This window comes from Hoplias malabaricus, chromosome X2, assembly GCF_029633855.1.
Source record: "Hoplias malabaricus isolate fHopMal1 chromosome X2, fHopMal1.hap1, whole genome shotgun sequence".
NCBI classification, from domain to species: Eukaryota; Metazoa; Chordata; class Actinopteri; order Characiformes; family Erythrinidae; genus Hoplias; species Hoplias malabaricus.
The window spans coordinates 27867591-27883881 of NC_089819.1; positions in this window are offsets into that span (position 1 = coordinate 27867591).

Consider the following 16291-nt stretch of genomic DNA (forward strand, 5'->3'; position numbering starts at 1 on the left):
CAACGTCTATGGATGTTACAATGGCAAATTGAACTGACGTTAAAATTCAGACGTTTATCAGACATTGGGATTTGGTCACCATACCTTACAGATTAATGTTGGTAATTTATATCAATTTGACATCAGGATGTGACGTTTGGAAGATGTTGGATTTTGGTTGCATAACTTCACTACTTAAAACCAACAAATTATCAACGTCTATTGATGTTAGAATGGCAAGTTGAACTGACGTTAAAATTCAGACGTTTATCAGACGTTGGGATTTGGTCACCATACCTTACAGCTTAATGTTGGTAATTTACGTCAATTTGACATCAGGATGTGATGTTTGGAAGATGTTGGATTTTGGTTACATAACATCACAAATTAAAACCAACAAATTATCAACGTCTATTGATGTTAGAATGGCAAGTTGAACTGACGTTAAAATTCAGACGTTTATCAGACATTGGGATTTGGTCACCATACCTTACAGCTTAATGTTGGTAATTTATGTAAATTTGACATCAGGAAGTGGCGTTTGGAAGATCTTGGATTTTGGTTACATAGCATCCCTACTTAAAACCAACAAATTATCAACGTCTATTGATGTTAGAATGGCAAGTTGAACTGACGTTAACATTCAGACGTTTATCAGACGTTGGGATATGGTCACCATACCTTACAGCTTAATGTTGGTAATTTATGTCAATTTGACATCAGGATGTGACGTTTGGAAGATGTTGGATTTTGGTTGCATAACATCACTACTTAAAACCAACAAATTTTCAACGTATATTGATGTTAGAATGGCAAGTTGAACTGACGTTAAAATTCAGACGTTAATCAGACGTTGGGATTTGGTCACCATACCTTACAGCTTAATGTTGGTAATTTATGTAAATTTGACATCAGGATGTGGCGTTTGGAAGATCTTGGATTTTGGTTACATAGCATCCCTACTTAAAACCAACAAATTATCAACGTCTATTGATGTTAGAATGGCAAGTTGAACTGACGTTAAAATTCAGACGTTTATCAGACGTTGGGATTTGGTCACCATACCTTACAGCTTAATGTTGGTAATTTACGTCAATTTGACATCAGGATGTGACGTTTGGAAGATGTTGGATTTTGGTTACATAACATCACTACTTAAAACCAAAAAATTATCAACGTCTATTGATGTTAGAATGGCAAGTTGAACTGACGTTAAAATTCAGACGTTTATCAGACGTTGGGATTTGGTCACCATACCTTACAGCTTAATGTTGGTAATTTACGTCAATTTGACATCAGGATGTGACGTTTGGAAGATGTTGGATTTTGGTTACATAACATCACTACTTAAAACCAACAAATTATCAACGTCTATTGATGTTAGAATGGCAAGTTGAACTGACGTTAAAATTCAGACGTTTATCAGACGTTGGGATTTGGTCACCATACCTTACAGCTTAATGTTGGTAATTTACGTCAATTTGACATCAGGATGTGACGTTTGGAAGATGTTGGATTTTGGTTACATAACATCACAAATTAAAACCAACAAATTATCAACGTCTATTGTTGTTAGAATGGCAGGTTGAACTGACGTTAAAATTCAGACGTTTATCAGACGTTGGGATTTGGTCACCATACCTTACAGCTTAATGTTGGTAATTTACGTCAATTTGACATCAGGATGTGACGTTTGGAAGATGTTGGATTTTGGTTACATAACATCACTACTTAAAACCAACAAATTATCAACGTTTATTGATGTTAGAATGGCAGGTTGAACTGACGTTAAAATTCAGACGTTAATCAGACGTTGGGATTTGGTCACCATACCTTACAGCTTAATGTTGGTAATTTATGTAAACTTGACATCAGGATGTGGCGTTTGGAAGATCTTGGATTTTGGTTACATAGCATCCCTACTTAAAACCAACAAATTATCAACGTCTATTGATGTTAGAATGGCAAGTTGAACTGACGTTAACATTCAGACGTTTATCAGACGTTGGGATATGGTCACCATACCTTACAGCTTAATGTTGGTAATTTATGTCAATTTGACATCAGGATGTGACGTTTGGAAGATGTTGGATTTTGGTTACATAACATCACTACTTAAAACCAACAAATTATCAACGTCTATTGATGTTACAATGGCAAGTTGAACTGACGTTAAAATTCAGACGTTTATCAGACATTGGGATTTGGTCACCATACCTTACAGCTTAATGTTGGTAATTTACGTCAATTTGACATCAGGATGTGACGTTTGGAAGATGTTGGATTTTGGTTGCATAACTTCACTACTTAAAACCAACAAATTATCAACGTCTATTGATGTTAGAATCGCAAGTTGAACTGACGTTAAAATTCAGACGTTTATCAGACGTTGGGATTTGGTCACCATACCTTACAGCTTAATGTTGGTAATTTACGTCAATTTGACATCAGGATGTGACGTTTGGAAGATGTTGGATTTTGGTTACATAACATCACAAATTAAAACCAACAAATTATCAACGTCTATTGATGTTAGAATGGCAAGTTGAACTGACGTTAAAATTCACACGTTTATCAGACGTTGGGATTTGGTCACCATACCTTACAGCTTAATGTTGGTAATTTACGTCAATTTGACATCAGGATGTGATGTTTGGAAGATGTTGGATTTTGGTTACATAACATCACTACTTAAAACCAACAAATTATCAATGTCTATTGATGTTAGAATGGCAAGTTGAACTGACATTAAAATTCAGACGTTTATCAGACGTTGGGATTTGGTCATGATACCTTACAACTTAATGTTGGTAATTTACTTCAATTTGTCATCAGGATGTGACGTTTGGAAGATGTTGGATTTTGGTTACATAAAATCACTACTTAAAACCTACAAATTATCAACGTCTTTTGATGTTAGAATGGCAGGTTGAACTGACGTTAACATTCAGACGCTTATCAGACGTTGGGATTGGGTCACCATACCTTACAGCTTAATGTTGGTAATTTACGTCAATTTGACATCAGGATGTGACGTTTGGAAGATGTTGGATTTTGGTTACATAACATCACAAATTAAAACCAACAATTTATCAACGTCTATTGATGTTAGAATGGCAGGTTGAACTGACGTTAAAATTCAGACGTTTATCAGACGTTGGGATTTGGTCACCATACCTTACAGCTTAATGTTGGTAATTTACGTCAATTTGACATCAGGATGTGACGTTTGGAAGATGTTGGATTTTGGTTACATAACATCACTACTTAAAACCAACAAATTATCAACGTCTATTGTTGTTAGAATGGCAGGTTGAACTGACGTTAAAATTCAGACGTTTATCAGACGTTGGGATTTGGTCACCATACCTTACAGCTTAATGTTGGTAATTTACGTCAATTTGACATCAGGATGTGACGTTTGGAAGATGTTGGATTTTGGTTACATAACATCACTACTTAAAACCAACAAATTATCAACGTCTATTGATGTTAGAATGGCAAGTTGAACTGACGTTAAAATTCAGACGTTAATCAGACGTTGGGATTTGGTCACCATACCTTACAGCTTAATGTTGGTAATTTATGTAAATTTGACATCAGGATGTGGCGTTTGGAAGATCTTGGATTTTGGTTACATAGCATCCCTACTTAAAACCAACAAATTATCAACGTCTATTGATGTTAGAATGGCAAGTTGAACTGACGTTAAAATTCAGACGTTTATCAGACGTTGGGATTTGGTCACCATACCTTACAGCTTAATGTTGGTAATTTACGTCAATTTGACATCAGGATGTGACGTTTGGAAGATGTTGGATTTTGGTTACATAACATCACAAATTAAAACCAACAAATTATCAACGTCTATTGTTGTTAGAATGGCAGGTTGAACTGACGTTAAAATTCAGACGCTTATCAGACGTTGGGATTTGGTCACCATACCTTACAGCTTAATGTTGGTAATTTACGTCAATTTGACATCAGGATGTGACGTTTGGAAGATGTTGGATTTTGGTTACATAACATCACTACTTAAAACCAACAAATTATCAACGTCTATTGATGTTAGAATGGCAGGTTGAACTGACGTTAAAATTCAGACGTTAATCAGACGTTGGGATTTGGTCACCATACCTTACAGCTTAATGTTGGTAATTTATGTAAATTTGACATCAGGATGTGGCGTTTGGAAGATCTTGGATTTTGGTTACATAGCATCCCTACTTAAAACCAACAAATTATCAACGTCTATTGATGTTAGAATGGCAAGTTGAACTGACGTTAACATTCAGACGTTTATCAGACGTTGGGATATGGTCACCATACCTTACAGCTTAATGTTGGTAAATTTATGTCAATTTGACATCAGGATGTGACGTTTGGAAGATGTTGGATTTTGGTTACATAACATCACTACTTAAAACCAACAAATTATCAACGTCTATGGATGTTACAATGGCAAATTGAACTGACGTTAAAATTCAGACGTTTATCAGACATTGGGATTTGGTCACCATACCTTACAGATTAATGTTGGTAATTTATATCAATTTGACATCAGGATGTGACGTTTGGAAGATGTTGGATTTTGGTTGCATAACTTCACTACTTAAAACCAACAAATTATCAACGTCTATTGATGTTAGAATGGCAAGTTGAACTGACGTTAAAATTCAGACGTTTATCAGACGTTGGGATTTGGTCACCATACCTTACAGCTTAATGTTGGTAATTTACGTCAATTTGACATCAGGATGTGATGTTTGGAAGATGTTGGATTTTGGTTACATAACATCACAAATTAAAACCAACAAATTATCAACGTCTATTGATGTTAGAATGGCAAGTTGAACTGACGTTAAAATTCAGACGTTTATCAGACATTGGGATTTGGTCACCATACCTTACAGCTTAATGTTGGTAATTTATGTAAATTTGACATCAGGAAGTGGCGTTTGGAAGATCTTGGATTTTGGTTACATAGCATCCCTACTTAAAACCAACAAATTATCAACGTCTATTGATGTTAGAATGGCAAGTTGAACTGACGTTAACATTCAGACGTTTATCAGACGTTGGGATATGGTCACCATACCTTACAGCTTAATGTTGGTAATTTATGTCAATTTGACATCAGGATGTGACGTTTGGAAGATGTTGGATTTTGGTTGCATAACATCACTACTTAAAACCAACAAATTTTCAACGTATATTGATGTTAGAATGGCAAGTTGAACTGACGTTAAAATTCAGACGTTAATCAGACGTTGGGATTTGGTCACCATACCTTACAGCTTAATGTTGGTAATTTATGTAAATTTGACATCAGGATGTGGCGTTTGGAAGATCTTGGATTTTGGTTACATAGCATCCCTACTTAAAACCAACAAATTATCAACGTCTATTGATGTTAGAATGGCAAGTTGAACTGACGTTAAAATTCAGACGTTTATCAGACGTTGGGATTTGGTCACCATACCTTACAGCTTAATGTTGGTAATTTACGTCAATTTGACATCAGGATGTGACGTTTGGAAGATGTTGGATTTTGGTTACATAACATCACTACTTAAAACCAAAAAATTATCAACGTCTATTGATGTTAGAATGGCAAGTTGAACTGACGTTAAAATTCAGACGTTTATCAGACGTTGGGATTTGGTCACCATACCTTACAGCTTAATGTTGGTAATTTACGTCAATTTGACATCAGGATGTGACGTTTGGAAGATGTTGGATTTTGGTTACATAACATCACTACTTAAAACCAACAAATTATCAACGTCTATTGATGTTAGAATGGCAAGTTGAACTGACGTTAAAATTCAGACGTTTATCAGACGTTGGGATTTGGTCACCATACCTTACAGCTTAATGTTGGTAATTTACGTCAATTTGACATCAGGATGTGACGTTTGGAAGATGTTGGATTTTGGTTACATAACATCACAAATTAAAACCAACAAATTATCAACGTCTATTGTTGTTAGAATGGCAGGTTGAACTGACGTTAAAATTCAGACGTTTATCAGACGTTGGGATTTGGTCACCATACCTTACAGCTTAATGTTGGTAATTTACGTCAATTTGACATCAGGATGTGACGTTTGGAAGATGTTGGATTTTGGTTACATAACATCACTACTTAAAACCAACAAATTATCAACGTTTATTGATGTTAGAATGGCAGGTTGAACTGACGTTAAAATTCAGACGTTAATCAGACGTTGGGATTTGGTCACCATACCTTACAGCTTAATGTTGGTAATTTATGTAAACTTGACATCAGGATGTGGCGTTTGGAAGATCTTGGATTTTGGTTACATAGCATCCCTACTTAAAACCAACAAATTATCAACGTCTATTGATGTTAGAATGGCAAGTTGAACTGACGTTAACATTCAGACGTTTATCAGACGTTGGGATATGGTCACCATACCTTACAGCTTAATGTTGGTAATTTATGTCAATTTGACATCAGGATGTGACGTTTGGAAGATGTTGGATTTTGGTTACATAACATCACTACTTAAAACCAACAAATTATCAACGTCTATTGATGTTACAATGGCAAGTTGAACTGACGTTAAAATTCAGACGTTTATCAGACATTGGGATTTGGTCACCATACCTTACAGCTTAATGTTGGTAATTTACGTCAATTTGACATCAGGATGTGACGTTTGGAAGATGTTGGATTTTGGTTGCATAACTTCACTACTTAAAACCAACAAATTATCAACGTCTATTGATGTTAGAATCGCAAGTTGAACTGACGTTAAAATTCAGACGTTTATCAGACGTTGGGATTTGGTCACCATACCTTACAGCTTAATGTTGGTAATTTACGTCAATTTGACATCAGGATGTGACGTTTGGAAGATGTTGGATTTTGGTTACATAACATCACAAATTAAAACCAACAAATTATCAACGTCTATTGATGTTAGAATGGCAAGTTGAACTGACGTTAAAATTCACACGTTTATCAGACGTTGGGATTTGGTCACCATACCTTACAGCTTAATGTTGGTAATTTACGTCAATTTGACATCAGGATGTGATGTTTGGAAGATGTTGGATTTTGGTTACATAACATCACTACTTAAAACCAACAAATTATCAATGTCTATTGATGTTAGAATGGCAAGTTGAACTGACATTAAAATTCAGACGTTTATCAGACGTTGGGATTTGGTCATGATACCTTACAACTTAATGTTGGTAATTTACTTCAATTTGTCATCAGGATGTGACGTTTGGAAGATGTTGGATTTTGGTTACATAAAATCACTACTTAAAACCTACAAATTATCAACGTCTTTTGATGTTAGAATGGCAGGTTGAACTGACGTTAACATTCAGACGCTTATCAGACGTTGGGATTGGGTCACCATACCTTACAGCTTAATGTTGGTAATTTACGTCAATTTGACATCAGGATGTGACGTTTGGAAGATGTTGGATTTTGGTTACATAACATCACAAATTAAAACCAACAATTTATCAACGTCTATTGATGTTAGAATGGCAGGTTGAACTGACGTTAAAATTCAGACGTTTATCAGACGTTGGGATTTGGTCACCATACCTTACAGCTTAATGTTGGTAATTTACGTCAATTTGACATCAGGATGTGACGTTTGGAAGATGTTGGATTTTGGTTACATAACATCACTACTTAAAACCAACAAATTATCAACGTCTATTGTTGTTAGAATGGCAGGTTGAACTGACGTTAAAATTCAGACGTTTATCAGACGTTGGGATTTGGTCACCATACCTTACAGCTTAATGTTGGTAATTTACGTCAATTTGACATCAGGATGTGACGTTTGGAAGATGTTGGATTTTGGTTACATAACATCACTACTTAAAACCAACAAATTATCAACGTCTATTGATGTTAGAATGGCAAGTTGAACTGACGTTAAAATTCAGACGTTAATCAGACGTTGGGATTTGGTCACCATACCTTACAGCTTAATGTTGGTAATTTATGTAAATTTGACATCAGGATGTGGCGTTTGGAAGATCTTGGATTTTGGTTACATAGCATCCCTACTTAAAACCAACAAATTATCAACGTCTATTGATGTTAGAATGGCAAGTTGAACTGACGTTAAAATTCAGACGTTTATCAGACGTTGGGATTTGGTCACCATACCTTACAGCTTAATGTTGGTAATTTACGTCAATTTGACATCAGGATGTGACGTTTGGAAGATGTTGGATTTTGGTTACATAACATCACTACTTAAAACCAACAAATTATCAACGTCTATTGATGTTAGAATGGCAAGTTGAACTGACGTTAAAATTCAGACGTTTATCAGACGTTGGGATTTGGTCACCATACCTTACAGCTTAATGTTGGTAATTTATGTCAATTTGACATCAGGATGTGACGTTTGGAAGATGTTGGATTTTGGTTGCATAACTTCACTACTTAAAACCAACAAATTATCAACGTCTATTGATGTTAGAATGGCAAGTTGAACTGATGTTAAAATTCAGACGTTTATCAGACGTTGGGATTTGGTCACCATACCTTACAGCTTAATGTTGGTAATTTACGTCAATTTGACATCAGGATGTGACGTTTGGAAGATGTTGGATTTTGGTTACATAACATCACAAATTAAAACCAACAAATTATCAACGTCTATTGTTGTTAGAATGGCAGGTTGAACTGACGTTAAAATTCAGACGTTTATCAGACGTTGGGATTTGGTCACCATACCTTACAGCTTAATGTTGGTAATTTACGTCAATTTGACATCAGGATGTGACGTTTGGAAGATGTTGGATTTTGGTTACATAACATCACTACTTAAAACCAACAAATTATCAACGTCTATTGATGTTAGAATGGCAGGTTGAACTGACGTTAAAATTCAGACGTTAATCAGACGTTGGGATTTGGTCACCATACCTTACAGCTTAATGTTGGTAATTTATGTAAATTTGACATCAGGATGTGGCGTTTGGAAGATCTTGGATTTTGGTTACATAGCATCCCTACTTAAAACCAACAAATTATCAACGTCTATTGATGTTAGAATGGCAAGTTGAACTGACGTTAAAATTCAGACGTTTATCAGACGTTGGGATTTGGTCACCATACCTTACAGCTTAATGTTGGTAATTTACGTCAATTTGACATCAGGATGTGACGTTTGGAAGATGTTGGATTTTGGTTACATAACATCACTACTTAAAACCAACAAATTATCAACGTCTATTGATGTTAGAATGGCAAGTTGAACTGACGTTAAAATTCAGACGTTTATCAGACGTTGGGATTTGGTCACCATACCTTACAGCTTAATGTTGGTAATTTACGTCAATTTGACATCAGGATGTGACGTTTGGAAGATGTTGGATTTTGGTTACATAACATCACAAATTAAAACCAACAAATTATCAACGTCTATTGTTGTTAGAATGGCAGGTTGAACTGACGTTAAAATTCAGACGCTTATCAGACGTTGGGATTTGGTCACCATACCTTACAGCTTAATGTTGGTAATTTACGTCAATTTGACATCAGGATGTGACGTTTGGAAGATGTTGGATTTTGGTTACATAACATCACTACTTAAAACCAACAAATTATCAACGTCTATTGATGTTAGAATGGCAGGTTGAACTGACGTTAAAATTCAGACGTTAATCAGACGTTGGGATTTGGTCACCATACCTTACAGCTTAATGTTGGTAATTTATGTAAATTTGACATCAGGATGTGGCGTTTGGAAGATCTTGGATTTTGGTTACATAGCATCCCTACTTAAAACCAACAAATTATCAACGTCTATTGATGTTAGAATGGCAAGTTGAACTGACGTTAACATTCAGACGTTTATCAGACGTTGGGATATGGTCACCATACCTTACAGCTTAATGTTGGTAAATTTATGTCAATTTGACATCAGGATGTGACGTTTGGAAGATGTTGGATTTTGGTTACATAACATCACTACTTAAAACCAACAAATTATCAACGTCTATGGATGTTACAATGGCAAATTGAACTGACGTTAAAATTCAGACGTTTATCAGACATTGGGATTTGGTCACCATACCTTACAGATTAATGTTGGTAATTTATATCAATTTGACATCAGGATGTGACGTTTGGAAGATGTTGGATTTTGGTTGCATAACTTCACTACTTAAAACCAACAAATTATCAACGTCTATTGATGTTAGAATGGCAAGTTGAACTGACGTTAAAATTCAGACGTTTATCAGACGTTGGGATTTGGTCACCATACCTTACAGCTTAATGTTGGTAATTTACGTCAATTTGACATCAGGATGTGATGTTTGGAAGATGTTGGATTTTGGTTACATAACATCACAAATTAAAACCAACAAATTATCAACGTCTATTGATGTTAGAATGGCAAGTTGAACTGACGTTAAAATTCAGACGTTTATCAGACATTGGGATTTGGTCACCATACCTTACAGCTTAATGTTGGTAATTTATGTAAATTTGACATCAGGAAGTGGCGTTTGGAAGATCTTGGATTTTGGTTACATAGCATCCCTACTTAAAACCAACAAATTATCAACGTCTATTGATGTTAGAATGGCAAGTTGAACTGACGTTAACATTCAGACGTTTATCAGACGTTGGGATATGGTCACCATACCTTACAGCTTAATGTTGGTAATTTATGTCAATTTGACATCAGGATGTGACGTTTGGAAGATGTTGGATTTTGGTTGCATAACATCACTACTTAAAACCAACAAATTTTCAACGTATATTGATGTTAGAATGGCAAGTTGAACTGACGTTAAAATTCAGACGTTAATCAGACGTTGGGATTTGGTCACCATACCTTACAGCTTAATGTTGGTAATTTATGTAAATTTGACATCAGGATGTGGCGTTTGGAAGATCTTGGATTTTGGTTACATAGCATCCCTACTTAAAACCAACAAATTATCAACGTCTATTGATGTTAGAATGGCAAGTTGAACTGACGTTAAAATTCAGACGTTTATCAGACGTTGGGATTTGGTCACCATACCTTACAGCTTAATGTTGGTAATTTACGTCAATTTGACATCAGGATGTGACGTTTGGAAGATGTTGGATTTTGGTTACATAACATCACTACTTAAAACCAAAAAATTATCAACGTCTATTGATGTTAGAATGGCAAGTTGAACTGACGTTAAAATTCAGACGTTTATCAGACGTTGGGATTTGGTCACCATACCTTACAGCTTAATGTTGGTAATTTACGTCAATTTGACATCAGGATGTGACGTTTGGAAGATGTTGGATTTTGGTTACATAACATCACAAATTAAAACCAACAAATTATCAACGTCTATTGTTGTTAGAATGGCAGGTTGAACTGACGTTAAAATTCAGACGTTTATCAGACGTTGGGATTTGGTCACCATACCTTACAGCTTAATGTTGGTAATTTAAGTCAATTTGACATCAGGATGTGACGTTTGGAAGATGTTGGATTTTGGTTACATAACATCACTACTTAAAACCAACAAATTATCAACGTCTATTGATGTTAGAATGGCAGGTTGAACTGACGTTAAAATTCAGACGTTAATCAGACGTTGGGATTTGTTCACCATACCTTACAGCTTAATGTTGGTAATTTATGTAAATTTGACATCAGGATGTGGCGTTTGGAAGATCTTGGATTTTGGTTACATAGCATCCCTACTTAAAACCAACAAATTATCAACGTCTATTGATGTTAGAATGGCAAGTTGAACTGACGTTAACATTCAGACGTTTATCAGACGTTGGGATATGGTCACCATACCTTACAGCTTAATGTTGGTAAATTTATGTCAATTTGACATCAGGATGTGACGTTTGGAAGATGTTGGATTTTGGTTACATAACATCACTACTTAAAACCAACAAATTATCAACGTCTATTGATGTTACAATGGCAAGTTGAACTGACGTTAAAATTCAGACGTTTATCAGACATTGGGATTTGGTCACCATACCTTACAGCTTAATGTTGGTAATTTATGTCAATTTGACATCAGGATGTGACGTTTGGAAGATGTTGGATTTCGGTTACATAACATCCCTACTTAAAACCAACAAATTATCAACGTCTATTGATGTTAGAATGGCAGGTTGAACTGACGTTAAAATTCAGACGTTCATCAGACATTGGGATTTGGTCACCATACCTTACAGCTTAATGTTGGTAATTTACGTCAATTTGACATCAGGATGTGACGTTTGGAAGATGTTGGATTTTGGTTACATAACATCACTACTTAAAACCAACAAATTATCAACGTCTATTGATGTTAGAATGGCAAGTTGAACTGACGTTAAAATTCAGACGTTTATCAGACGTTGGGATTTGGTCACCATACCTTACAGCTTAATGTTGGTAATTTACGTCAATTTGACATCAGGATGTGATGTTTGGAAGATGTTGGATTTTGGTTACATAACATCACAAATTAAAACCAACAAATTATCAACGTCTATTGATGTTAGAATGGCAAGTTGAACTGACGTTAAAATTCAGACGTTTATCAGACATTGGGATTTGGTCACCATACCTTACAGCTTAATGTTGGTAATTTATGTAAATTTGACATCAGGATGTGGCGTTTGGAAGATCTTGGATTATGGTTACATAGCATCCCTACTTAAAACCAACAAATTATCAACGTCTATTGATGTTAGAATGGCAAGTTGAACTGACGTTAACATTCAGACGTTTATCAGACGTTGGGATATGGTCACCATACCTTACAGCTTAATGTTGGTAATTTATGTCAATTTGACATCAGGATGTGACGTTTGGAAGATGTTGGATTTTGGTTGCATAACATCACTACTTAAAACCAACAAATTTTCAACGTATATTGATGTTAGAATGGCAAGTTGAACTGACGTTAAAATTCAGACATTTATCAGACGTTGAGATTTGGTCACCATACCTCACAGCTTAATGTTGGTAATTTACGTCAATTTGACATCAGGATGTGACGTTTGGAAGATGTTGGATTTTGGTTACATAGCATCTCTACTTAAAACCAACAAATTATCAAGGTCTATTGATGTTAGAATGGCAGGTTGAACTGACGTTAAAATTCTGACGTTTATCAGACATTGGGATTTGGTCACCATACCTTACAGCTTAATGTTGGTAATTTACATCAATTTGACATCAGGATGTGACGTTTGGAAGATGTTGGATTTTGGTTACATAACATCACTACTTAAAACCAACAAATTATCAACGTCTATTGATGTTAGAATGGCAAGTTGAACTGACGTTAAAATTCAGACGTTTATCAGACGTTGGGATTTGGTCACCATACCTTACAGCTTAATGTTGGTAATTTACGTCAATTTGACATCAGGATGTGACGTTTGGAAGATGTTGGATTTTGGTTACATAACATCACAAATTAAAACCAACAAATTATCAACGTCTATTGTTGTTAGAATGGCAGGTTGAACTGACGTTAAAATTCAGACGTTTATCAGACGTTGGGATTTGTTCACCATACCTTACAGCTTAATGTTGGTAATTTACGTCAATTTGACATCAGGATGTGACGTTTGGAAGATGTTGGATTTTGGTTACATAACATCACTACTTAAAACCAACAAATTATCAACGTCTATTGATGTTAGAATGGCAGGTTGAACTGACGTTAAAATTCAGACGTTAATCAGACGTTGGGATTTGGTCACCATACCTTACAGCTTAATGTTGGTAATTTATGTAAACTTGACATCAGGATGTGGCGTTTGGAAGATCTTGGATTTTGGTTACATAGCATCCCTACTTAAAACCAACAAATTATCAACGTCTATTGATGTTAGAATGGCAAGTTGAACTGACGTTAACATTCAGACGTTTATCAGACGTTGGGATATGGTCACCATACCTTACAGCTTAATGTTGGTAATTTATGTCAATTTGACATCAGGATGTGACGTTTGGAAGATGTTGGATTTTGGTTACATAACATCACTACTTAAAACCAACAAATTATCAACGTCTATTGATGTTACAATGGCAAGTTGAACTGACGTTAAAATTCAGACGTTTATCAGACATTGGGATTTGGTCACCATACCTTACAGCTTAATGTTGGTAATTTATGTCAATTTGACATCAGGATGTGACGTTTGGAAGATGTTGGATTTTGGTTGCATAACTTCACTACTTAAAACCAACAAATTATCAACGTCTATTGATGTTAGAATGGCAAGTTGAACTGACGTTAAAATTCAGACGTTTATCAGACGTTGGGATTTGGTCACCATACCTTACAGCTTAATGTTGGTAATTTACGTCAATTTGACATCAGGATGTGATGTTTGGAAGATGTTGGATTTTGGTTACATAACATCACAAATTAAAACCAACAAATTATCAACGTCTATTGATGTTAGAATGGCAAGTTGAACTGACGTTAAAATTCAGACGTTTATCAGACGTTGGGATTTGGTCACCATACCTTACAGCTTAATGTTGGTAATTTACGTCAATTTGACATCAGGATGTGACGTTTGGAAGATGTTGGATTTTGGTTACATAACATCACTACTTAAAACCAACAAATTATCAATGTCTATTGATGTTAGAATGGCAAGTTGAACTGACGTTAAAATTCAGACGTTTATCAGACGTTGGGATTTGGTCATGATACCTTACAACTTAATGTTGGTAATTTACTTCAATTTGACATCAGGATGTGACGTTTGGAAGATGTTGGATTTTGGTTACATAACATCCCTACTTAAAACCAACAAATTATCAACGTCTATTGATGTTAGAATGGCAAGTTGAACTGACGTTAACATTCAGACGTTTATCAGACGTTGGGATATGGTCACCATACCTTACAGCTTAATGTTGGTAATTTATGTCAATTTGACATCAGGATGTGACGTTTGGAAGATGTTGGATTTTGGTTACATAACATCACTACTTAAAACCAACAAATTATCAACGTCTATTGATGTTACAATGGCAAGTTGAACTGACGTTAAAATTCAGACGTTTATCAGACATTGGGATTTGGTCACCATACCTTACAGCTTAATGTTGGTAATTTATGTCAATTTGACATCAGGATGTGACGTTTGGAAGATGTTGGATTTTGGTTGCATAACTTCACTACTTAAAACCAACAAATTATCAACGTCTATTGATGTTAGAATGGCAAGTTGAACTGACGTTAAAATTCAGACATTTATCAGACGTTGAGATTTGGTCACCATACCTCACAGCTTAATGTTGGTAATTTACGTCAATTTGACATCAGGATGTGACGTTTGGAAGATGTTGGATTTTGGTTACATAGCATCTCTACTTAAAACCAACAAATTATCAAGGTCTATTGATGTTAGAATGGCAGGTTGAACTGACGTTAAAATTCTGACGTTTATCAGACATTGGGATTTGGTCACCATACCTTACAGCTTAATGTTGGTAATTTACATCAATTTGACATCAGGATGTGACGTTTGGAAGATGTTGGATTTTGGTTACATAACATCACTACTTAAAACCAACAAATTATCAACGTCTATTGATGTTAGAATGGCAAGTTGAACTGACGTTAAAATTCAGACGTTTATCAGACGTTGGGATTTGGTCACCATACCTTACAGCTTAATGTTGGTAATTTACGTCAATTTGACATCAGGATGTGACGTTTGGAAGATGTTGGATTTTGGTTACATAACATCACAAATTAAAACCAACAAATTATCAACGTCTATTGTTGTTAGAATGGCAGGTTGAACTGACGTTAAAATTCAGACGTTTATCAGACGTTGGGATTTGGTCACCATACCTTACAGCTTAATGTTGGTAATTTACGTCAATTTGACATCAGGATGTGACGTTTGGAAGATGTTGGATTTTGGTTACATAACATCACTACTTAAAACCAACAAATTATCAACGTCTATTGATGTTAGAATGGCAGGTTGAACTGACGTTAAAATTCAGACGTTAATCAGACGTTGGGATTTGGTCACCATACCTTACAGCTTAATGTTGGTAATTTATGTAAACTTGACATCAGGATGTGGCGTTTGGAAGATCTTGGATTTTGGTTACATAGCATCCCTACTTAAAACCAACAAATTATCAACGTCTATTGATGTTAGAATGGCAAGTTGAACTGACGTTAACATTCAGACGTTTATCAGACGTTGGGATATGGTCACCATACCTTACAGCTTAATGTTGGTAATTTATGTCAATTTGACATCAGGATGTGACGTTTGGAAGATGTTGGATTTTGGTTA